Source organism: Herpailurus yagouaroundi, unplaced genomic scaffold (assembly GCF_014898765.1).
Source record: "Herpailurus yagouaroundi ecotype Mexico unplaced genomic scaffold, PumYag 185, whole genome shotgun sequence".
NCBI classification, from domain to species: domain Eukaryota; kingdom Metazoa; phylum Chordata; class Mammalia; order Carnivora; family Felidae; genus Herpailurus; species Herpailurus yagouaroundi.
In genome coordinates, this window is record NW_024412416.1 from 3,613,498 (window position 1) to 3,637,058 (window position 23,561).

Below are 23,561 nucleotides of genomic sequence, written 5' to 3' on the forward strand. Positions count from 1 at the left end.
GTAAAGAGTCGGCTCAGGGGAATGAGTCCTGATTTGGGAAAGCGCTCGTGAGTACTGGTTTTGGTAATCATCACACACGAGTCCCAGGGTCTGTCACGTTCAGCGAGGCAAAATAATTTCCCAAATATCCTTCTCCCCCTAGCTCAGAATTCCAACCAAACCGTCGAACCAGCATGGCAAGGGAGATTCCGCAACATTTGGCAATAATTTGCCGCAGCGGGATTTGCCCAGCTGTCCAGTCAATAAGTCCAGATTAAGAAAGCACCTCACCTTCAATCAAAGCATGAGGAGGAGTTTTTGTTTCTGAACAGGAAGGCTGCCGGGGAACATCATTCCCTTTTTTTAATTGGAATCAAAATATACATTGTTTTCTGTGTTCTTGGTAACCTGTAGAGGAATTGACTTCCACCGGGGACCGTCACATGCAGTTTCTCTATCTGAGACGTAGGCTGTCCATCTTGGTTTTGAGATGCTGGGGACGGAAATGGTGCGGTCCGCCTGGAGTTACCTCCCAGACCTCGAAGCTCTGGCTGCGTTGGGTGCGGGATAAGCCAGCAGCACCGGCTCCCTGCGGAACCTTGTCACAACGCAGGACCTCAGGCCCCACCCCAGACCTACTGGATCAGAACCCACATTTTAACCTCATGGTTCAGTCACGTGAGATGTTGAATTTTCTTTTCTCAGCCTGATTGGTTTTAACGGAGAAAACTATGTCCAACGGCAAAAATCTAGTAGTCCCTCTGCACAAAGAAACAACAGATTCCCTACTTCCTTCCTTTGCTCTTTTTTTTTTTAATGTGGATTTTTCCCAGCTTCGTTACATGTGCTTGGCGAATAAAAATTATGTAGCTGTGCGTGTCGCAAATCACCTTAAACTTACACAACATGGTGGCAGTTGTAGCTCAGTAAAGCTGGGGATAATTGTATTCCATATAGATTTCCTCAACATCTTTAATCCTTTTCTTCCTCCACGCAACAATTATTGAGAACCGACTACGTAGAAATAAACCAAATCCAAATAACACAAGCAAAATCTATTCTGAACCCGCTGTAGAACGGGAGTCCATCCCCGTCACTTGCATCGGGGCAGAGACTCGAAGGCAGGCAGGGCAGGGAGCAAGATTTACCGTGGAGAAAGGCGAGGCTTCAGGTGTGGCCCGACCGGAGGCTGCTGGGAGTGGGGAGGCGGCAGGTGAACTAACCAGAAGCAGGACATCCGATGTGATCGGTTAGGGGTCGTATCTGGCTGGCTCTGGTTGGTCCTAAGTTGGAAACAAAGACAAAATGTAAGGAAGCTCTTAGTTATTCGTGAAGTCTGGCCATTCGGGGCTGATTGTGAAAGAGCTTAGCTTCCTGGATTGCTGCTAGACTCAGCAGTCTGGCCTCCTGCATGTCTGGCTTCTAGCAGCTTCCTAGACTAATTACTGCAGATAGAATGATTGGTTTCCTGGGTGCGTTGCTGCAGGATGGAAGTCACAGTTCTGTTTTTTATACTTGGTCTCATCATTGTCTGTGTGCACACGGTCTCAGGTATATCCCAGGTGCTTGGTGCTGGCATACAAAGCCGTATAAAAGTGATGTCTGCTCTCAGGGAGCCTACTGTCTAGTCGTTACCATCGTTATTAACATAGAAAGGTTCTTTTATGCAATAAGACATGAAAAAGAAATGGGGAGCAAAGATTGGAAAAGAAGTTTACCCACGTCATTATTTCCATGTGGCTTCATTGCCGTCTTCGGTATTAGCCTCTGGGGCAAGACGTGCTTTTAGGCCAGGGGGTTGATCGGGGAGGGCAAGAAGTAACTTATTTTATTGCTGAAATTGTAGTGACGAGAATATTACAAAGACCTGTCTGTGTGGCACCCACAAGGCCAGGTGAAACGTGACCATCGGGAGTAATTGTAGTCTCTGAATGAACCACATTCCGTGCTCCCCAAATTGGCTCTGGGAGAGGAACTGCATACCATCCATAGACATGGACAAGACCTACCAGAAGCAGGGCTACTGCTTGAGGAACCCACAGGATCACCCCAAGGCAAGCATCTTCAAGATCTCCCCCCTCCTCTTTTAGAGTCTCATTACTATGCCTCCTTTGCCACGGGTGCTGGTGTAAGACACAGCCCCAAGAGTTGCCTTCTTTTTTTTTTTTTTTTTTAATTTTTTTTTTAACGTTTATTTATTTTTGGGACAGAGAGAGACAGAGCATGAACGGGGGAGGGGCAGAGAGAGAGGGAGACACAGAATCGGAAACAGGCTCCAGGCTCTGAGCCATCAGCCCAGAGCCCGACGCGGGGCTCGAACTCACGGACCGCGAGATCGTGACCTGGCTGAAGTCGGACGCTTAACCGACTGCGCCACCCAGGCGCCCAAGAGTTGCCTTCTTAAGGCAGAACCCTGATAAAAGCGTGGAAGGAAGGACAGTTAACTTGTTTTCCTCCTAGTCCCTGAAAAATCAGTATCTCCCCGGCTCCTCTGCTCAGAAGAAAGAAGGGCCAATGAAAATGGGGAGCTGGCTTTGTTCTCTGACGGTCCAGAAGGTAGAGATGCGAGAAGGTTGAGGCAGCCATATTCCACACAAGAAGGGACCATGTCGCAGCTGACCTACCACAGCATGAGCTGTCCCAGCAGTGATGTGCTTTCCACCCGTGAGACGAAAGCTGAGTAACTCCTTGCCAAAGATGGTGGCAGTGCTAGGGAGAATGGGGTGGACTGTGTGGCAATGTCCGCAACGTCCACCCCTTACCCACACCCCACGGTGTAGCACGTGTGATAGGAGTGCTCCAAGAGCGAGTTCTTTTTGGTCTAAGCCAACCAGGACAATCACAAATCCTTTGTCATTATGATTGCCTGAACTACTCAGTCCATAGCACTCTCCCATGAGCTTGTGACCCAATTTAGTTCTCTGGACGATGAGATGAAGCACTTCCAAAAAATAAAAATGCTCACCTTTCCAAGAGCACTGTAGGCAAGGACACTCTCTGATCTTCTGGAGGGCATGGTGTGCACCTGTGAAGTCAGGAACTGTCATCATGAGGGAGACTAGCTTCAGAATGAAGCTTTCAGAGAGGGTGAAGTCAAGAGCATAAAGATAGCAAAAAATTACCATCCTTAAGTTCCTCACTAAACTGCTGGATCAAACCAACCCTGAAGCCCACCCAACTACTTCTCGGCTTCCAGTTACAAAAGCCAATAAAACCCTTTATTGTTTGGCCTACTTTCGGTTGGGTTTTCTGTGTTTCGACCTGGAACAGAGCTTATACAGAGGGGGTTCCTTTCCTTATGCAGAGGGGGTTCCTTTCCTGGAAGAGAAGCAGGCCAAGTTGACTTTTGAGTATGACTAGGATATTTCATACTTCCAAACATTTCTCAGACAAGATAAACATCCCCGTCAAAGACTACTGCTGAACAAATCACATACTTAACTTTAAATTCAAGAAGCTAAAATAGAGAACCCAGACTCTCTGGGCTTAGGAGTGCTTCCTTCTCAAATACTGTAAAGGGACTGAATGGAGTCTGGGGGACGGAGAAAAAGAGGGAGAGGCTTGGCTAAGGCCTGCGATATTCAAGACTTAACAATACGTTAATTTGCCCAGTATTTGACACGGCCGTGGCAGTGCCCTGTTTGCTTATAAATTTGGTTTTGTTTGCTAGCAGCAGCCCTGATGCTTCTCGGGCACATCAGCATCCCAGCCATAAATGATGATTAAGGTTTCAGAAGGCTTAGGCTCTACCTTTTCCCTAAAACTCTTAAAATGACCTCCCCCCTCTGCAGGCAGCCTCCCCCCTCGTGTGTGTGCTTTGCACACCAGGCTCCGCGTCAGAGCCCTGCAGCCGACTGAAACACTGTAAACTCTGGGGGTCCAAGATAACTATTCTTAAAATAAATAAAGCCGAGGGAAGACGTGAGCGTCCACAGGAATATTTGCCCCTCTAGGTCCTGGTTCTTTTATCTTCTCTGGCTGAGAGGAGGAGCCCATTCCTGAACCTGAGCTTGGGCCTACGTGTGCCTGTTAGGATTCCAGAAACACCAGGTCGTGTTTCCTCCAGAGCAGGGGCAGGAGAGAGGGGCTGTCGTTTCTCTTGCGAAGAGGAGGTCAAAGGCTGTGGGAGTCCTGGGATTATCAGCCGGCCTCATGGTAGGGGAGGTGTGCAGAGAGGTCCAGGAACCTGCTCCTTCTCAAGTCTGCGTTTGCAAACACGGGTGGGGGTGGGACTGCCCTTCCTCTGAGATGGGAGAGCTGCCCCAAGCTGAGGCCAGGAGGTGGCAGCGAGCCCCCTGTCCCTTGTGGGAGGGCACAGGGTAGAGGAGATGCTGGGGCCCCCAGGATGGTGGAGCAGAGGGCTGGCAGGCCTCCGTGGATGCCTCTACCCGCCCGCTCACCACCTGGTGTCCTCCAGTCACACTTCCCTGCCAGACAGTCCCCAGGCTGCCATGCAGCCTCAGACAGTGGCTGTTAGGATGTTTCTCATGAGTTAGTGCCGGGCTGCCCCTGGCACCCTAGGCAGAGGCCAGACCTTCCTCCTAAAAGTGCGCTTTCAGCCAAACCTTAGCCTCGCCCCTTCTCTCCCTCTGCTATTCCCCAGGGGAAGCGTTCCGGAATGTAATGGCTTAGCATGATGCTTAGCATACTTTTAAGGTCTCAAAAATGCCAGCCGCTGTTGCTGCTATGGGCCCGCCCTTGCCAGCTGTGCAAACACAAAGCCTTTAAAGATCACCAAGAATCCACTTCCACATTGATGGGTTTTCCCAGACAGGCAGCCCTGACTCAGGTCAGTCGTCTTCAGTGCCCGCCCTCCACCTCTCTTCAGTCCCCCCCCCCACCTCTCCCACTGGCAAAATGCAGACTGGCAAAGGGGGGCCCAGAGACGATGATGTCAACCAGCCCCTTTTGAGGTTTCAGTACCGTTCCCACCCCCTAGCCGACGACCCTGTCTCCACCTGGTGACTCTGATGATGGACAACTGCCCTTTGTCTCTCCACAGCACCCCCTGAGTGCCTACTCCCTTACGTAAAGGTTCTGTTCAGGGGTCACCCCTTGTTCTCCTCCCCCGGCCGCCGCTGTCCCCAGAACAGCGGCTGACCCTAGCGCCAGCCCCTCCCTCTGCCGTGGGACCAGATGACCTGTGAGAACTCTGTCGCCTACTGACAGATGCGAGGCAGGACCCACGACGAGGGCAAGGGTCTCCCCCCGCCTCCAGTGCCCTCGAGGGACCCTGGGACGCCTTTGGTTTGGCCTCTTGGCCACAGGAAACATCTCCCAAGTAGTTGTGTTAATAGAGGGCTGAAGAGGCCCAGATGATCCAACATCGTGAATCATGGGGAGACGGCCTGTGTGTTGCTGGTGGTGGTTAACTGAGGGTGCCCTGGCAAATAGCTTCAGACATAACGTCGGAGGCTTGAACTGTTGTCTCGGGGTTTCCCATCTCAGATCCCCCATCACCTCCCAAGCAGGGGGTGGAGGAAGGGAGTGGGCATTGATCCTTGGGTTCTAAGAGATCTTCACCTGCATTTCGTTACAGAAGTTGATTTAGGACCCCAGAGCCTTAAGCAGGGAAAATACTCTCAATATGTGTCCTACAGGTGGGTTGGGGTGGGGAGGGCGATGGATAAATAATGCTCCTTTTTTTTTTTTTTCCATCTCCCAAATATGGAACCAATTGATAAATAGAAGACATGTGAAACAGATGGGTGGAGATTTAACCCATCAGCTTTGTAATTAACGAGCTGATTGGAAAATGCGTCTTGAGACGCCTGGCCAAAAGGGCTCACCAGCCCTGGCTACGTACGTGCCCCTCCGTGTTGCCCCTGGACAGGCGTCGGGACAGCCCACGTGGGGAAAAGTTCAGGTCAGTAATCGACGTATACTCACCCAGGATGGCAGCCTGGCACCTGTCCCAGGTAGAGGGAAGGAGAGTTCACATTCCTCCAAATGTGAACCAGCGTATGTCAGCCTCTTTTTGATCCAGTAACTCGGTCCATTCCTATGAAGAGAGTAAGGATCAGGATTAGAGGCAAGAAGTTCCTGCACTAGAAAACATGACAACAAGGGAATGGATGGTCTTCCCCAAACGTGGATGAAAGCCAGGTTTGCTTTAGACCCTGACATCCCTCCTCCCCCCACAGAGAATCATCATGACTCTCCAATAAGAGTTCTTAGCATTTTGGGGCACCTGGGGGCTCAGTCGGTTAAGCATCCAACTTCAGCTCAGGTCATGATCTCGCGGTCCGTGAGTTCGAGCCCCGCGTTGAGCTCCGGGCTGACAGCTGTCAGGCCTGGAGCCTGCTTCCGGTTCTGCGTCTCCCTCTGTCTCTGTCCCTCCCCCACTTGTGTGTGCTCTCTCTCTCTTTCTCTCTCTCAAAATTAAACCAACATTTTTAAAAAATGTAACAGTTAACATTTTGGAAGTCAGGAGAGTCTGTGGACAGATGAGGTCATGTGGCCTCATATACGGGTACAAGTCGCGGGGCCGACAGCTGCAGTCACTAATGACACTACTGGACAGGGAGATCACCTCCTCGTCCCACACCTTGCAGATCCGACTCATGACTCCTGACCACGGCTTGGGGCAGCCGTGGGCTGAGCTTGGTGGGGGGTCCCAGACAGTCCTGTGTCTGCGTCTGCCTGGAGGCCTCTCCCGGCATGTCACTAAACGTGGAGGGAACACTGGGACATACCCTGCCCTCGCCTGGATCCTGCCTGTTGATTCCTCCTCACCTTCGGTCTTAGGTCCTTAGCTCATTGGCCGTTTTCTCAGGAAGGCTCTCCCCCTGCGCCCCCACCCCCGCTGCTCAAGCCTTGACTGGCCACTCCCACAGAGCCACGTTCCTGTCCTTTGGGATATCTGCTTGGGATGTGGTTTTGTGCTTGTTGGCGATACGATCCTTTGGTCAATGTCTGTTGGCCCCAACAGACCATCAGCTTTGGCAGGATGGAGATTGTGTCTGGTTTCGCCTCCTGCTGGATCCCCAGCACCGTGGCTGGCACATAAGAGGGGCTCCAGTATTTGGGGAATAAATGAAAAAGGGAATGATTTTCCTACCACACCAGAGAACAAAGATTAAAGCCGCGGTAATCCGCACTCCCCACGTGCTAACGCACAGCAAGACTGAAAAGAGTTACACACAAGAGTGAGTGGTCAGGAACTTGAACTCTCAAGGCACTGCCCGGGAGTCCAGTCACACTTTTCCGCCATTATTAGCAGTGTGACTTTGGACAAACTACGTAACCTGGCTTCCGGTTTCTTTTGCTGTTATCTGGGGATAAGAGGACCAGCTCCACAAAGTTGTTGTGAGGACAGACCGCACGTATAGTGGCTAAAACAGTGCCTGGCACACGGTGAGGACTCAGCAAACGTTGGCGATTGTTTTTCCTCAAGGAGGGAAGGTTGGTGGGTACAGAAGTTGAGAAAGATCCAACAGGGCTTCTATTGTTTCTTGAGCTAGAAGGGAAGGTTATCTTGGCGATGGGGTGGAGGAGGAAGGAGATGGGGGTTTGAAATGGCTGTTATGGGATTGGGAGTGGGAGGCGGCCTGACTGCAAGGCAGAGCTGGGGCCCAGCTGAGGCTCGACACTGTGGACGCGGGACAGCACCAACCAGCGGAATCGAGCAACTTCCCATCAGCCCTCGGCAGCCAGAGGAGGTGTGGGAAGACGGAGGTTGGACCGGTCCAGGACTGTGGTTTTGTAGGGTGGAAATCTCAGAGTTAAAAGCAGGGCAGAGGCAGAATATCGCCAACGAACAGAACCTGGTACCTGTAGGAATTTAGTGTGTGATAAAAGTGACAGTTCCAATAAGAAAGGAAAAGATTACTCCATAAACACTACTGGGGGCCGTTGGGTAACTCTTTGGGGAAAAGGTAAAGTTAGATTTTTGCCTAATATATCCAAATAGGGGCGCCTGGGTGGCTCAGTCGGTTGAGCGGCCGACTTCGGCTCAGGTCATGATCTCGCAGTCCGGGAGTTCGAGCCCCGCGTCGGGCTCTGGGCTGACAGCTGGGAGCCTGGAGCCTGCTTCCGATTCTGCGTCTCCCTCTCTCTCTGCCCCTCCCCTGCTCCCACTCTGTCTCTCTCTCTCTCTCTCTTTCTCTCTTTCAAAAACAAATAAAGATTTTTAAAAAAGAGAAAGAAAAGACAAAGAGGGATGAAGTCTTTATAGCACGACAAGCAAAAGCCAAATATTAATATCCTATAAAGAGCTCCTAAAGGTTGGTAAGGAAAAGGTGAACACACCAAGTAGAGAATGCCCAATGTCTGGGACGTAATAAGCATCCAGTAATAAAATAATTTATGTAAACAGGCAAATTCCATAGGAAGAAATGAAAATAGTCAAAAGATGCTCTGATTGCCCTTACTAAAAATCAAAGAAATGGGTATTTAAACAGCTAAAAATGACCACTTTCTACTTGCAAGTTGACAAAGATTATAAAAGACGGATAATCCCCATTTGCGGGGTGCAGGGGGAGGCCCGGAGGGGATTGTGGGGGAGGCTGGGGAGCTAGAGACATTCTCCGGCTTTGTAGGTGGGGATGTAGATTGAAACGACCTTTCTGGAAGACAACTCGCCAATGTGTATCAAAGCCTTAAAAATGTGCATACCACCTGCCCAGCAAGTATCTTCCTAGGAATTCATCCTCAGAATGAGGGTGTGGATGTGTGTGTGTGTGTGTGTGTGTGTGTGTGTGTGTGTGTGTGTGTAGATTTCTCTGGCTGGTCCACACAGCTTTTAATTGTACGGCTCATGGTTGTAGGCCGCCTTAGTGGCCAATAGAAGAATTGGTTACACAATTTCTGTCAGGCTTATAGGAAAGGCATGCTAAAGTGACATTAGAAAATAATGTCAGGGGCGCCTGGGTGGCGCAGTCGGTTAAGCGTCCGACTTCAGCTCAGGGTCACGATCTCGCGGTACGTGAGTTCGAGCCCTGCGTCGGGCTCTGGGCTGATGGCTCAGAGCCTGGAGCCTGCTTCCAGTTCTGTCTCCCTCCCTCTCTGCCCCTCTCCCACTCATGCTCTGTTTCTTTGTCTCAAAAATAAATAAACGTTAAAAAAAAGAAAAAAAAAAAGAAAAGAATGTCAAAGAGCGTTTGTTGACACGAGAAGCGACTCATAGTGTACTTTTAAGAGGATAGAGTGAATCACAACGCAGTGTGTTTACGTAACACGGAAAGTGAAGAGTAGTTACCTGTGGAGAAACGCTTCCAAGTAACCTTTGTTGTCCTCTCCTGGTTCCTCTGTATCGTCCACATGTCCTTCACGAGCAAATACTGAGTTGTAATGCGAAGACACGCAGCGAGTGGTATTCTGTTGGGGGACAAATGAGAACTGTAAGGACTAAAACCCCATCTGCTTAAATATTCCGATTCTCTCCGATCTCTCCGGCCTGTGGACACAAATGTGGGCACGCCATCAGAGGTCATTCTGTGTCAGTGTCTCGTGACCCATCTCGGGCCACTCTTGGCCGCCTGGAAGCCCCGCTAGGTTATTTCCGGAAGGGGGTAGGGTGTGACAGATGCTCACCGTCCTGTCCGCCCTCCTCCTCTTGCCGCTGTGAATCCACTTGAGGGCGCCTGTGACTGATTCTGTGACCGGAGGGACCTGTCTGGACAGGACGCCCGCCCATCCGAGGACTCTGCGTCCCGGGAGTGCAAACAGCAGGCCCTCGTGAGGCCCAGGCGCCTGGTGTCCTCACACGCCGAGCCCCTTCCAGAGTGAACAGCGGCCTCTCTCTCCTGTTCTGGTCACGTTCTGAGAGCTGGGCCCCCTTGTCCTTCCGCGTCTCTACCCACACACGCAAACAGCCCCTCCACTTCTGCCTCGGTCCTGCTTTCGGGGAACCTCACGCCGAGTCCTGGCCCAGCCCAGCCACCACGGCCTGCTGCTTCTGAGGCCATCTCCCTCCTCCTCGCAGCGGACACTGGGGTGGGTTCGCGGGTTCGCGGGGTTCGCGGAGCGTGTGGCAAAGTGCATGCCTGGGCTCGCGTCCCAGCCAGGAAAGGTTTCTGTCACCGTCATCTGACTAGGATTCACCCGATCGTGTACCTTGTCGCTTAGGTCTCAGTTTCCCCAGAGACCCAGGATCCCACACCACCCACTGTGCTAAGTACCGGGAGGGTGCAATCACGATGGGGCTCGGTGGGTCTGCTGCTCAGGAAAGCAGGCTTGTCTGGTGCACAGGGCACCGGCCACGGAACAGGCCCGCCCCCTTGGCTCTGCTTTCTGCCGTGGACGGTGGACCCTGTCCTGTCTCCAGCCTCGATGAGGCCCTGAGGCCAGGATCCAGCGCTGCCTGGCAATGAATGCCCGAGGTGTCTGGTGAGTCCGGAAGCCCACGGATGGGGTGGAGGGCGGGACCGTCTCCACTCAGTGTTTGGGGGACAGGAAATTCCTACCGGCAGGGTGACCTCATGCTGACGGGGCTGGGGAGCGTCTGCCCGGGGCTTAGTCTGGGAGAGGCACAGTGGCCTGTCCTGGGACGTGCCGAGGCCACCGCCTGCAGGTTCTTCCCAGGAGGATGCATCCTGGAGGCTTAATGTCCTTGCGGACTCCGGAGCCTGGATCTGGCATGCAGGCCGCTGCCCATCCAAACCCTTCCTGCGTCCCCTCCTGTGAGGTTGGGCCCTCTTGCGGGGGCTTGGGAAACCCAGACCCCCCACCCCACCCCCCGCCATGTGGCTGCAAAACCAGCTCCTTCCACTGGAGCCTGGGTTCGGTGGGCCTGCTCACTCCGGACCCCTGGACGGGGCTACAGGGGTGTTGGAGGCAGGGGGTGGAGGTGGGAGGTGAGAAGGGTGGCCTGGCAGGAAAATTAGGCTCAGGACTGCCCTAATTAGAACAGAGGGGAACGTGGGGGGCCTGGGTGGCACAGCCAGTTAAGTGTCCAACTTTGGCTCAGGTAATGATCTCGCGGTTCGCGGGTTCGAGCCCCGCGTCGGGCTCTGTGCTGGCAGCTGGGAGCCTGGAGCCTGCTTCCGATTCTGTGTCTCCCTCGCTCTCTGCCCCTCCCCTGCTCATGCTGTCTCTTTCTCTCTCCCTCAAAAATAAAATAAACATTACAAAAATTAAAATTAAAAAAAAGTAGAACAGGAGGAGCACCGATGCCTGTCCGGTCACACCTGGGCGGCCCTGGGCACATGTCGGTGGCTCAGCTCACCCCCAGCCCTGCCCTGGACCCGTAACTCTGGAATCAGCAATCAGGACATGCCCAGCGTGGGAACGTCCCTTCCGCGAAAAGCGGGGCGAGAAGCGGGCAGACCGTGGCAGGGACTCCTGGGCCAGGGCCAAGGGCGGGGTTGGACGCTCCGGGCGGAGGTGGCTCGGCCTGAGACACGCCGTCACTGGTGGAGCCCACGGCTCCCGGCCCTGGAGTCGTCGTCCTCGGCGGGAACAGGGGCTCCTGGGAGAGGCAGAGACTGAGCTCCGCGCCCCCTGCCTCTGGCTGTCAAGCCACGAGCGGCATGGAGAGGTGGGTGACCTCAGCGCTCACGGACGGAGCCCTCTGCCGTGTGCACCTCCCTCTCCGCACCCCCAGGGAGGTGCACCGGGTGCATTGGATGGTGTGACCCAGAGCAAAGAGCTTGGGGGGTCAGCTACCCCGTGGGGACTTGCATTCCTTGTCTGCGGTCTCTCCTGAAGACGCGTGGCGAGAATGTACCTGACGGTCAGGCTGCAGACGGACGGATGTCTTGGTGGAATGACCATCGGGGCCGTCTCTGGTCCAGGTCTGGGGGGTTTGCAAGCAGCCCCTCGTCTCACCCAGTCCTGAAGGGCAAATTCTCACCCCCAGCGCGGGGCGGGGGGAAATGGGTGCGCTCCAGAACGGAGGTGATCTGATCCTCAAGAGGGACGGTGGAAGGGGACCTGATGTCATAGGGAAAGGCAGTCGCTGCACCCCGTGCCCTCCCGGGGAGCTCAGTGGACGACTCACGATCACAGACAGCGGCTAGAGAAGGAGCCCTGTGGAGGGTGGCAGTTTGGCCGGGGCGGGGCGGTTCTTTTAAGCCTCCAGCTTTTGTCCCTTCGGTACCTGCTTTTATTGAAGGTCCTTCAGCCGCTTAGCCTGAGTGATGAACTTAGAGGATAGAAGTCTTAGGAGATACACGACAGGTTGACAGTAAACGCTGTGAGTGTCCCAGCGTTGAGGGGAAATGGGGAAACAGGGCAGTAGAAAGCTGGGCACGGTGCCTGGAGAAAGCCTGAGCGCCCACCCCCCTGGGCTGTCAGCTTGCCGAGGGGCGGGGATCTTTATCTGCTTTTCTGTCTCCAGCACCTAAAATAGTGGCCGGCACGCAGAAGACGCCCAGCACATATTTGCTGAGTGAATGATGCAGGGAGGTGCGCCTCGTGGCAGAGCACCCCTTTTGCTGGGAACCAGTCCTGATTCAGCCCAGGTCTCCGCTGGCGTCACTCAGCCCCCTCGGTCATGACTGAGGCTCCACCGGTGGCTGCCGCGTAACAGGAATGGCAGGTGTCGGGGAGGACACTGTGAATCAGACAGGATCTCTGCGCCCCCGGGGCCACTCCCAGTCCAGGGTGGGAAACAGACAAGAAGAGAGACAGGTGTCATCAGTGGGGTGATTGTTTGCGGAGAGGATGCGTGTGCATGTGCAGGGCGGACACAAGTGACAGGGACTGGGTGAGCCCGAGGAGATTCCGCTCAGTGCTGAGGAGCAGGACTTTTCGAGTTCCAGGCAGATCCGGGCTTGAATCCCAGCCCCACCCTGGAATAACTTAATCTAAGCTTCCGTTTCTTGTCTCCCTAATGGACATGGTGCGCCCCCCCCCCCCCCCCCGCTCGTAGTTTCGTGCGAGGATAAAATTGAGGTAATTCATGCCAAATGCTCAGCCCAGGGTCAGATATGCAGTAAATGCTAGTGATGGGATTATTCCTATTAAGGTTTTGAAAAGGAAGTAACTGGGGCGCCTGGGCGGCTCAGTTGGTTGAGCATCTCACTCTTCATTTCGGCTCAGGTCATGAGCTCATAATTCGTGAGATCGAGCCCCGCATCAGGTTCTGCTGATGGTGAAGAGCCTGCCTGGGATTCTCTCTCTCCCTCTCCCTCTCTCTCTCTCTCTCTCTCTCTGCCCCTCTCCTCCTCTCTCTCTTCTCAAAATAAATAAATAAACATAAAAAAGGAGGTGACCTTTGAGCTGGGCTTTAAAAGAAGGGCCAGAAAAGAAAGGGTAGCTCCAGGTGAGACTGAGTGAACTTACGGTAACTAAGTGTGCCTCTCGAGGGGAGTAAAGATGAAAGAACACATTCGTGACCTCAGCTTGCCCGGGAAGGAACTAGAAAATATCTGATGAGAAGAGTAGGGTGGGGTTTGGTGGGCAATGGGGGACATTTGGAATGGCTGCCTTGGGGGTGGGTGTAAGAGCTGCTGGGATGTGTCAGGAATCCAGTTATGAGGCTGAACATCTAGTATTTCAATGGGCCGGTCAGCAAGGCTCCAGCCGGGAGTGAGAACCAAGGAGGCTCGACTGGAATTGGCATGGGTCAGGAGGTGGTGAAGAAGAAGAAGATAGGACCAAGAGACCGAGGGAACTCCTGAGTGTGTCATTAAAGAGACTGACCCATGATTCCAGGACCTGGCTAGCACAGAGCCCGCCATGTGGACGTTATCCCATCAACAGTCGTCGAATTCATGAGTGAAGGAGGCAATGCCTGAAATGAGCCTGTGTTCCGGCTTCATGAAGAAAACAACTGAAGGCAGAAACAGGGGTCTGGTCATTGCCTGTTCAGCCAATTTACTCAACCTATTGACTACTGATAAAAGGATGCTCGTGGGTCCTTGACTTCAGGGCAAGCACCATGGTTGGCCTGAACCATTTAGAGCAATTCTATTCTCTTCTGTTTTGGTCAATGAGACAGAAAGGAACTCTGGACCACAGCCCTTTTCTGTCAAAAGACGTAGCTTTCTCTCCCTGCCCCTCTCCTTCCACCTTGAGCCACTGGTGTCAAAATATAATATCTGGAGCCACCGCAGTCCCGTTTGCAACCCCAAGGAGACAGGCCATGGCTAAAAAGCCAACATGTTGAGAATGACAGAGTATGGCTAGTATGCTTAGCTCCAGACTTCTTGTTAAGGAACAGTAAGCGCCATTTTGGATGAAGCCATTTGTGGTTTATTGTTACTTGCAGCTGAGCACATCGTAGCGGACACAATGGGCAGGGCCGCCATTTGCACAGCTCGCATTGTGGTCTAGTGGAAATGCCCCAGGGGTCATGCAGTGTGGCCTCTAGTCAGCTGGGGAGGGTTGGTAGCCTGGGAAGTGGGTCTGGAGGTCTTGAGGACTTGGAAAAGTGGGTAGATAGGACCTGAAAAGACAAAAAGACAATTCTTGAAGCGCCTATGTTCCCAGGATTCTCTTCCCATGGGACTTCCGCCCCCACCCCCCACACCCCTGTGCTTCTCCTCCACAGACCACCTGCAGCTTCTGCTGCTTCAGCCAGCAGGAACTGAAGCCCCTCTCCACCACCATCCCTCACCCCAGCCCCCTTTGCCTAGACCCTGCGGTCTTCAGTGGTCATTCTCGTAGAGTCTCCATCACTTGGCTTTAGGGGAGTACCTCCATTCTCCCCCCTTCCACATGGAGAAGGGGAGGAATAGCCCATACATTACAACCCCCTTGAGGCCAGAAACCTTCTCATGGCCCTTTCTGTTGGGAGTGGGAGAGCAAGTGAGTCTCTGAAAGTGGGATTGGTCCTTGCACCTCCCAGCAAGCCTTGCTGATAGTGGCCACTCTCCCTGGAAGACCTTGGATCCTCTCGAGATTCAGCTGCTGACTTCACTGTGATTCCAAGACAACAGGAAAATCCCTCTCTCATCCTGTTACTGCCTGATTAGTCATCCACTGTCCCTGCATTCACATCCACAGTGGCAACACGTTGAGCCTTCTCATGCTGACGGATTGGAAACTTCTCAAGTTGGAGGTGCAACTATGCTGTATTTTCTGAGTCCTTAAGTAGTTCAGGCCAAACTTCTCTTTGTGTGTGTGTGTGTGTATCTATATGTATATGTATATATATACGTATATCTATATCTATATATCTATATCTATATCTATATTATATCTATATCTATATCTATATTTGTTTTGGGGTCCCTTGAGTACCTTAGCAAACTGATGCCTTGTTGGTCGCTTTAGCCCAACTATTGAACTGTTGCTGACTCGTGTCTGTGTGTGTGTGTGTGTGTGTGTGTGTGTGTGTGTGTGTGTGTAATGGAAAAGTACTTTTTGATTGTCTTAACTTTGTGAGGACTAAACACTCCAGGGAGCCTAGACCAGCCCAGATGAATGATGTAGTTCCAGTAGGAGCAGCTGAGATCCCAACCACAGAGCAATTCTCCTAAGAGCACCCAGACGTCACTCACTCCTTCTAGAAAGCTTCTAGAATGCTACTTTGCTGGCACAGGGTGGGCCAGCGTTACATCATCAGGACCCAGCACAGTGACGGGCGCCCAATAGGTCCTCAACAATTATTTAAGGAATGGATGAATACTGATATCGAGTTCATTTAGCAGGGTCAGAATTTGTGGTTAAATTTTAGTTAAGAATCTTTGTTTTTTCTAGGGAGTTTGTGAATGATGGCTGATAGTGTTGTAGACAGTGCATGCTTTGAGAAAGATAGATACAGATTAATTATTTAAGTCCATAGAAAGAACTACAAGCAAGGCAGGTAGGGCAGGACTTGGAAAGCATCTTAAGGACAGTTAGGTGCAAAGTGGGATTGGTGACCTGGAGTGGGCGATTTCAGGACACAGGTGAGAGGAGGTCAAATCACTGAGGTTTAAGGGATGAATGAGGGAACAAATGCAGAGAATCCAGGATAGGCAATTCTTTAAAGAAGCTTGGTTATAAAGGAGGCAGGATTTCTCAGGGGATTTTTTTGACTTCCCCTTCCCCCCCCTCCCAGTACCAGGAAGAACAGAAATAAAATCAGCTTATCAAAGCACACCCTGAAGAAACAACAGATGTTGGTGAGGAAGGAGAAAGGGGAGCCCTCCTGCACTGTTGGTGGGAATGCAAACTGGTGCAGCCATTCTGGAAAAGAGTATGGAGGGTCCTCAAAATAAAAAAAGGGGCGCCTGGGTGGCTCAGTTGGTTAAGCGTCCAACTTCGGCACAGGTCATGATCTCATGATTCATGGGTTTGAGTCCCCCGTGAGGCTCTGGGCTGACAGCTCGGGGCCTGGAGCCTGCTTCAGATTCTGTGTGCGTGTGTCTCTGCCACCCCTCCCCCCCACCACGACTCGCTCTCTGTCTCTCTCTCTCTCTCTCTCTCAAAAATAAACATTAGAAAAAAAAATTTTAATGCAATAAAATCCAAGTCTTTTGACAGCCTTCTCTTTCCCATCTGTAAACAGCCCCACTGACCACTGTCTCAAAAACACAAGGCAATGGGCGCCTGGGTGGCTCAGTCGGTTGGGCGGCTGACTTCGGCTCAGGTCATGATCTTGCGGTCCGTGAGTTTGAGCCCCGCATTGGGCTCGGTGCTGACAGCTCAGAGCCTGGAGCCTGTTTCAGATTCTGTGTCTCCCTCTCTCTGACCCTCCCCCATTCATGCTCTCTCTCTGTCTCAAAAATAAATAAACGTTAAAAAAAATAATAAAAAACAAAACACAAGGCAAATAGCACTTGGCCTCTTCGTCCGTGGGTCCCTTAAGACTCCGGTGATGGTTACAGAGAAAAGAATGTGTATAACATACTGCATATGCTTAAGGAGGGTCCCCAGAGCTCCAGAAGCCCACAGTACTGTGTCGTGAATCTCAGGTCTAGATCTCTACCTCGGGGCTGGATGGCCGGCTAGGATCCATGACTCCAGAACAACTCAAGAAAGAGGGTGTCTCGGGCCCTGTTTCCAGGGGCATCTTACTACACACTGCCTGAGAGACTCCTGAGGAACCCCTTCACTGCTTGACCAAAAGACTAGGAAAGCTCTATAAATTTTCATAAATTTACTCTGCTTTCCACTTGAAAATCCAGAGGGGTTCCACATGGGAGAGAAATGTTTGGGAATTCCTTCCCAGCTGGGCACAGGTGTGCTGTGGCTCGTCCCTCCTCTGCCCCCATCTTGGCAAGGGGAGTGGAGATGACGGAGGATTCCCTCCGGCCCTTCCAGACCCTTCCAGACCCTTCCAGCAGCCAGGGTGCTGAATGCTCTGCACAGCGTCTGCTCTTCTGGCCAAAGGGAGGCTCCCTGGACGACCAGGTTGCTGGAGTCCGGGCTGTGGTCCTGGGCAGCTGCACACCTCCCAGCTGGAGGCTCCACAGGTCCTGAGACCAAGTACGCTGGCACCCCCCACTCCAGAGAAGGGGGTGTGGGCACCCTAAGCCACACCTTCACTGAATGTTTGTGAGACTGTGGACTGTGCAGCTCCGCTTGAATTCCAGAATGAGTGAGGCTGAGGGTGGCCCAGCAGATGAGTGTTGTTGACCTGAACATTTCTGCTCCCCACCCCACCCCCCCACCCCCAGTGGTTCTTCTCTGTCCTCTCTTCAAGCTAAATCTTCCTGGTCTTTGGATCAGTGGCTTCACATCTGGCAGTGAAAGCCACCTGGTAACATCTCCGATTAGAATATGTTTTCACCCATGACCAGTAAAGAAATGGAATTAGTAAACAAAAATCTCCCAAAAAACAAGAGTCCAGGGCCAGATGGCTTTCCAGGAGAATGCTACCCAAACATTTAAAGAAGGGTTAACACCTATTCTCTCAAAGCTGTTCCAAAAAATAGAAATGGAAGGAAAACTTCCAAACTCATTCTGTGAAGCCAGCATTACCTTGATACCAAAACCAGACAGAGACCCCACTAGAAACGAGAACCAGAGACCAATTTCCCTGATGAACATGGATGTAAAAATCCTCAACAAGATATTAACCAACAGGATCCAACAATACATTAAAAGAATTACCACAACCAAGTGGGATTTATACCTGGGATGCAGGGCTGGTTCAATACCCACAAAACCACCAATATGATTCATCACAGCAGTGAAAGAAAGGATAAGAACCATATGATCCTCTTAGTAGATGCAGAGAAAGCATTTGACAAAATGCAGCATCCTTTCTTGATAAAAATCTTCAAGAAAGTAGGGATAGAAGGGGCGTACCTCAAGATCATAAAAGCCATATATGAAAGACCCAACGCTAATATCATCCTCAATGGGAAAAAACAGAGCTTTCCCCCTAAGCTAAGGTCAGGAACAAGACAGGGATAGCCATTCTTATTCAAGCCACTGTTGAAGCCACTGTTATTCAACATAGTATTGGAAGTCTTCACCTCAGCAATCAGACAACACAAAGAAATAAAAGAGGCCAGGAGGAGGTCAAACTTTCACTCTTCGCAGATGACATGATACTCTATATGGAAAACCCAAAAGATTCCACCAAGAAACTGCTAGATCTGATCCATGAATTCAGCAAAGTTGCAGGATATAAAATCAATGCACAGAAATCAGTTGCATTCGTATACACCAAGAATGAAGCAAAAGGAAGAGAAATCAAGGAAACAATCCCATTTACAGTTGCACCAAAAACCATAAAATACCTAGGAATAAATCTAACCAAAGAGGTGAAAAATTTATACGCTGAAAACTATAGAAAGCTTATGAAAGAAATTGAAGAAGACACAAAAAAAATGGAAAAATATTCCATACTCCTGGATAGGAAAAACAAATATTGTTAAAATGTTGATACTACCCAAAGCAATCTACATATTCAATACAATACCTATAAAAATAACACCAGCATTCTTTATAGAGCTCGAACAACAATCCTAAAATTTGTATGGAACCAGAAAAGACCCTGAATACCCAAAGCAATCTTGAAAAAGAAAACCATAGCTGGAAGCATCACAATCCCAGACTTCATCAAGACAGTATGGTACTGACACAAAAACAGACACTCAGATCAACGGAACTGAATAGAGAACCCATAAATGGACTCACAGACGTATGGCCACCTAATATTTGACACAGCAGGAAAGAATATCCAGTGGAATCAAGACAGTCTCTTCAGCAAATGGTGCTGGGAAAACTGGACAGCGACATGCAGAAGAATGAACCTGGACCACTTTCTTACACCATACACAAAAATAAACTCAAAATGGATGAAAGACCTAAATGTAAGACTGGAAACCATCAAAACTCTTGAGGGGAAAGCAGGCAAAAACTTCTTTGACCTTGGCCTCAGCAACTTCTTACTCAACACGTCTCTGGAGGCAAGGGAAACAAAAGCAAAAATGAACTACTGGGACCTCATCAAAATACAAAGCTGCTGCACAGCAAAGGAAACAATCAGCAAAACTAAAAGGCAACTGACAGAACAGGAGAAGATATTTGCAAACGACCTATCAGATAATGGGTTAGTATCCAAAATCTATAGAGAACTTATTAAACTCAACACCCAAAAAGAACAAATAATCCAGTGAAGAAATGGGCAAAAAACAGGAATTGACACTTCTCCAAAGAAGTCATCCAGATGGTGAACAGACACATGAAAAAATGCTCAACATGACTCATCATCAGGGAAATACAAATCAAAACCTCAATGAGATACCACCTTACCCCTGTCAGAATGGCTCACATGAACAACTCAGGCAACAACAGATGTTGCCAAGGATGCGGAGAAAGAGGATCTCTTTTGCATTGTTGGTAGGAATGCAAGCTGGTTCAGCCACTCTGGAAAACAGTATGGAGGTTCCGCAAAAAATTGAAAATAGAACTACCCTACAACCCAGCAGTTGCACTACTCGGTATTTATCCAAGGGATACAGGTGTGCTGTTTCTAAGGGGCACATGAACCCCAATGTTTATAGCAGCACTATCAACAATAGCCAAAGTTTGGAAAGAGCCCAAATGTCCATCAATGGATGAATGGATAAAGAAAATGTGGTGTGTGTGTATATATGTATATATATATATATATATATATATATATATATATATATATACACACAATGGAGTATTACTCCACAACCGAAAAGAATGAAATCTTGCCATTTGCAACTACGTGGATGAACTGGAGGGTATTATGCTAAGTGAAATTAGTCAGAGAAAGACAAAAATCATATGACTTCACTCATATGAGGACTTTAAGACACAGAACAGATGAACATAAGGGAAGGGAAGCAGAAATAATATAAAAACAAGGATGGGGACAAAACCTAAGAGACTCTTAAATATAGAGAACAAACTGAGGGTTACTGGAGGGGCTGTGGGAGGGGGGATGGGCTAAATGGGTCAGGGGCACTAAGAAATCTACTCCTGAAATCATTGTTGCGCCATATGCTAACTAACTTGGATGTAAATTAAAAAATAAATAAATTATTAATTTAAAAAATAAAAAATAAAAATATCTTCTCAAAAAAAAAAAAAAGATATATTTTGGAGGTGCCTGGGTGGCTCAGTCCGTTAAGTGTCTGACTTCAGCTCAGGTCATGATCTCACGGCTTGTGGGTTCGAGCCCCACATCAGGCTCCCTGCTGTCAGCACAGAATCCACTTGGGATCCTCTGCCCCCCTCGCTCTCTGCCCCTCCACCGTGCATGCACTCTCACTGTCTCTCTCTCTCTCTCTTTCTCAAAACTAAACATTAAAAAAAAAAGATGCAAGAATTGAGTCCGAGCTCTGCCCCCCTGAGTTGGTGTCCCTGGAAGTGACTTCCCCCCTCGCAGGTGTAATCGCCTCGGATGTTGGATGGACGTGCCAGCATCTAGCTCGAGGCAGGAGGCAGGCGCAGCGAGATGCCCTCCTCCAGGCAACTTGACAAGGGTACTACATGGAGGCGATTTCTCTGGAAGACGGGAGGGGCTCTGTGAGCACCGTGGGACCACACACGAGGCTGGCCCGGGCACGCTGCGCTGGCGAGGCAGGGGTGAGGCAGGGGTGAGGCAGGGGCGGTGCGGTGCGGGCCGGCCGTGTGCTTCTGCGCGGGGAGCGGTAGATAGCTCCCCTCGGCCGGGTCCCTGTGTGGTGTGTGCAGGGGTGAGGCAGACGGAGGGGGAGAAACCCCACCTCCATCACGGAGAACTGTGTGGAATGCAACAAGGTCAGGGACTCTGGAGGAACGACGGTGGTGTCATTGTGGAACGTGCACCCAGTCGAAGCCGGGACAGGCCCGGCGCGGTGACGAGGCCTCTGAGTCAGACAGAGCCCGGCTGGGATCCCAGCCTGACCACCTCTTGGAGGAGGGACATTGCAGGCCACCTTCCTCCTGGAGGAGTGAGAACAAAAGCCCGCCCCCTCGGGGGATGGCCTCGGGCCCCGCCGAAGAGGCGCCTCACGCACGCATCCCGGTCAGACGACATTAGGTCAGGGATCCCGTGGGTCAGGAAAGCAGAGGTCGTGGCCATTTAAGGAACTGTTTCTTCGACGCAGGAAGTCCTGACGATAGCATTTGAACAGCCCGCAAGTGAGGACAAAGATGGGAGGCCTGTCAGGGAAGGTCTCTCGTTAGCTCAGGGGTCAAAAGCCCAGGTACCCCAGATGGAACGGGGTCACCCATCCAGGGAAGAATCGAACAGTCTTCATTTCCGCTTCCGCACCTGGCTGCCGTCCCCTCTCCTCCCCTTGTTCAGAGGCTTATTCGCGTCTACACTTGCCGTCCACACACCCCACCACTCCGTTCCTCCATGACCACCTATGAGGCGCTCACCCCCCTTCCACTGAGGCTGCCCTTGCCTGGGTCGGCGGCGGGGGGGGGGGGGCAGGGACCCTCTAAGTGCTCCATTCAACAACCTCCCCATAGTTCTTACCTTGCTGAGATCTGGAAGCCTCTCCAGTCCGTTCAGAAAACTTTTTTTCATATACCTGCTCGATTCAGGGCACAGAGAAATGCTAGAGTGACGGTCACATAGTTAACCACTTTCTCTTTGATTTCTTGGTCTTTACAGTACTTTTCTCTCTTCCTCCTGTACCGTCTGCTGGCTCACCTTCCCCAATCGCTATTTTCTTTTTTAATTTTTTAACGTTTTTTATTTATTTTTGAGAGAGAGTGTGCGAGCGGTGGAAGGGCAGAGAGACACAGAATCGGAAGCGGGCTCCAGGCTCCGAGCTGTCGGCACAGAGCCCGAAGCGGGGCTCGAACCCACGAGCCGTGAGATCATGACCTGAGCCGAAGTCGGATGCTTCAGCGACTGAGCCACCCAGGAACCAACCACCCCCATCACTGTTTAGGCCTGTTTCACATGGTCTGGGAGGCCCCCGCATGGGAGGTCACCGTCAGGCTACTCCCTGCCCTCTGTCCATACTGTCCCTCCTTCCTGGCGCCCCCCCCCCCTTCCGCCCAGAGCTCTCACTCCTGGCCTCACTGTCTGGAACATGCTTCTTCCCTCCGAATCTGGCTGCCACTACTCGCCCTCCCCGGCCCCCCAAGTCACCTGTCTGCACTGTTACAAATACAGACTTCTCGGGACCTCGCTTGGACGTCCTGAATCAGAATCTTGGGGGGATGTCCCGGAGTCGTACATTTTTACGAAGCTCCCTAGGCGATTATGATGCACTCTCACACTGAGAAGGAACAAAAAAATGAGAGGGTCTATTCTAGACGCATTACAAGCAATAGCTGGCCAGGATTTAATGATGGTCTGGATATGGAAGGTGAGAGAGGGAAGAAAGCAAAGCCCTCTGGAATGTGAAACGGAAAGTGGCATCCCAGGGAACTGCAGAAACCCTGACCTGATTTTCGTGCGTGAGCTAGATAAGTTGTCACACCTTCAGTTTGACACATTAATAAGGAGACCCCAGTAGGAAATGAGTAAACCCATTGCGGCGGCATTTTTCTGAAAGTCACTATTTGTTTCAGTTCAGAACCATCTTCTGTTCTCCTCTACCTAACGAGGAAATCCGAGTTGTCAACCCAGAGGAAGGGATAAGACAAATGATCTTGAAGTCGGTGGGTCTTGGGACAGTGTTAACTCCCAAAAGGGAGACGTAGCTAGAGTCAAAGCGTGAGCTGAAAAAGACACTATTTAATTGGAGCTCAAACTTATCAGCACATCTCCTTCTCTGTTTTCCAGAACAAGGATCCTAATTTATGTTTTTGAGTTGCAGGGGGAATAGTTATCCCTAAACTCCCGCCTCCCACTTGCCAAACACATTAAGCCTCCTCGGAGAATCTTTGGAAACTAGTCTCTTCTATCGGCACAGCTTACTTGTGCCTTCAAACACCACAACGCAGTGTATCGATAAATTCTTTCTCTACAGAATCCGTGATCACTCATGAGATGCAGGGCCGTAGTAAAAGGAGAAAGCGTGTTTCCTCGTCGTTCATGCTGTAAAGTCAGTCCGTTGAGATCTGAGCTCGGAAATTACAGTCCAGTCTTAACATGGTCTAGCAATACAGAAAACGATCCCCGAACTCAGGTTGCGCCGTTGCTGACGAGAATGACAGGCGTGCAAGTGACACATGAACCACTGGCGATTGGAGATAACTCTATTGTGCGTAACAAACCAACAGAGTGTTTTCTGCTAACATGTGTATTTCAGGACCCCATGCTTTTGTAGATAGGAAAGTATTTAAATTTGCTGTCACATTCCTTTATAGCATTAAATCAGCAAAGCCCAGGC

The 23,561-nt window shown here is 50.9% G+C and overlaps 1 long non-coding RNA gene across 1 annotated transcript; it reads right to left on the bottom strand.

Moving 5' to 3' along the window:
• Positions 1–327: 327 nt before the first annotated feature.
• Positions 328–6,135, bottom strand: LOC121042312 (uncharacterized). The gene is made up of 3 exons (XR_005796101.1): positions 5,869–6,135; positions 2,945–3,004; positions 328–1,262 (listed from the first exon to the last, which is right to left on the bottom strand). It is a non-coding gene; the product is annotated as an uncharacterized LOC121042312 (long non-coding RNA).
• Positions 6,136–23,561: the final 17,426 nt, after the last annotated feature.